This window comes from Gadus morhua, chromosome 7 (genome assembly GCF_902167405.1).
Source record: "Gadus morhua chromosome 7, gadMor3.0, whole genome shotgun sequence".
Lineage (NCBI taxonomy): Eukaryota > Metazoa > Chordata > Actinopteri > Gadiformes > Gadidae > Gadus > Gadus morhua.
In genome coordinates this window covers 19,491,087-19,493,266 of record NC_044054.1, presented here as the reverse complement: position 1 = coordinate 19,493,266, position 2,180 = coordinate 19,491,087, and positions in this window count along the sequence as shown.

Here is a 2,180-nt window from a genome sequence, read left to right as displayed (position 1 = left end):
GGGGGGGGGGGGGGGGGTGCTTTGGTGAAAGTTCTACATGAGAAGGTGTCCCTGTTTCTTTGTTTTGAGATGAGTATGAGAGAGCAGATTCTTGCGTTAGCCAGAACCCTCTCAGCTCAAAGGCAACAATCCTTTCCTCTTCTTTCTAATGCTAAAAAGGTACTCATCATTTCAGGGATATGAGGAGAGCCGAGCTAATGTCTGCCATAGAGCCAAAAGACCAGCAGTAGGGATGCGCATTTAGGAAGGGTTTGGGGGAAGGCATCCTCCTCATGTATATTCATGAGCTACAAGCTCTGAACTTCTCGTCATTTATTTAATCCAAATGGATCCTCATTGCTGGAGGTCAGCTCAGAATTGTCTCTCTCAAAGCCTTAACCTGACCGCTTACAGACCAAACTCTCTTTCTCTATGATCTGGAAGTACCTCCGGCTGCAGCTCTCTTCTTGGCGTCCGTGTGATGAGTCAAACTCCCCCCAACCACGGACACGAGAGGGGGGGCAGCCGCGGCCAGAGCTCTGGGGCCCAGGCATGACAAAAAAAATCCTGGCCTCTATTTTCTGGCCCGCTGTATTTATATTTTCTATAAACCGTAGGCCCTATGTGGTGAATAAGAACTAACTAACTGACGATTGTGATATTATTTCTTACAAGCTCTGCAGCACTAATGGTTTTAAAATCAATAACGTGCTGATGTAAAGTCTTGCCGATTTCAGTTGGCCAGTGATAAATCTGTTAATTATCTTTACTATCGAAGATTTGTTGTATCGTATCAAACGAGTAGCAGATTTTGAGTAGCAGATTGCCACCTCCCACACCCTCCACCCTTTCCCCGTGGCCGGGGCTGCTCTAGGTGTTAGCTGAAACCTCCTTTTCTATCCCAGAGGAAGAAGGAAAGATATAGAATCTGGAGGAAGGAAGAGACAGTGAATAGCTACAATGGGATTGTAAATAGTATAGTATATAATGAGAACAATTTTTATGAAAAGATAAATTTGAAGAGCACAGATTTTGGTTAAAAACGTCCACCCTAATGTCTCTGAGGTAAGATTGAGGAGAAACATTTTTATGTTACAAAAAACGAACCATTCCTTGTGTTTTTGATAGTTTTATCGTGAGGTATGCTAAAGTACTTCATTCCATGGGAGTACCAGCATTGGAGAACATCTCATGTACAATAATGTATGTGTGTCTGTGTGTGTTTCAGCATGCGTGTGTGTGTGTGCTTTCGTGTGTGTGTGTGTGTGTGTGTGTGTGTGTGTGTGTGTGTGGGGTGTGCGTGTGCGTGTGCGTGTGTCATGTTCTTTAAGCTTAATTCTGGGGCCCCTTTCTATCCTGAAAGAGACACAGATAACTTTAGCTGTCTACAGAGATAAGACACAGCTGCAATTTGGAGCCAAAAGTTGACAACGATTCATCTTTACCAATGTCATATTCTATTACCGCTGACCCTTATACACATCTCTCCTTGTCATTGCTTGTATTTTTTTCAATCTATGATTGCCAGAAGGGATTTGTGTATGCTGCATCAACATAGTTACTCTAACATGACAGCTTAGGCGTGGAACCAGCATGTACTTCAAGACACTAGAGAAAGAGAACCAGAACACATGAAATTGGTGTGCTTACGGTTCTTAATATATATAAGGGTTCTTAAAATATAAAAGGGTTCTTAAAATATATAAGGGTTCTTAAAATATAAAAGGGTTCTTAAAATATATAAGGGTTCTTAAAATATATATTCAAAAAGCCACATGTAAACACCCCTTCCTGATGTTTATCAAAAGACTTGCTTGCTGACTATAATAACACGTTCACTTAACACCTATGCGTGTTTGAAAACCTCACAGTTACACTCGGGGTTAAGCAACCGCCAGGGGAGCGAAGAGATCACGCTTCTTTTGTTCGGGAGAATCTGCTTCGAGGCCGCGTTAATCAATCACCCAAGAAAAATAAGCATATCGGCAATGAATCAGATCAATGTTGTGCACCAGCGCCATTGATCCCACGCAAGGCTTAACCCAGAGAGACCTTGGGGCTGATCTCAAGCGTAGCGACTAAACAAGGGAACCCCCTTGGGCCCGGATCCATCATGACAATGGTTCTGCATTGTGGACGGTCGGAACGGGAGGTTCTCCAATCCTTCCCTCCAGATCTGTGAATGGAGCGGAACGTACCGG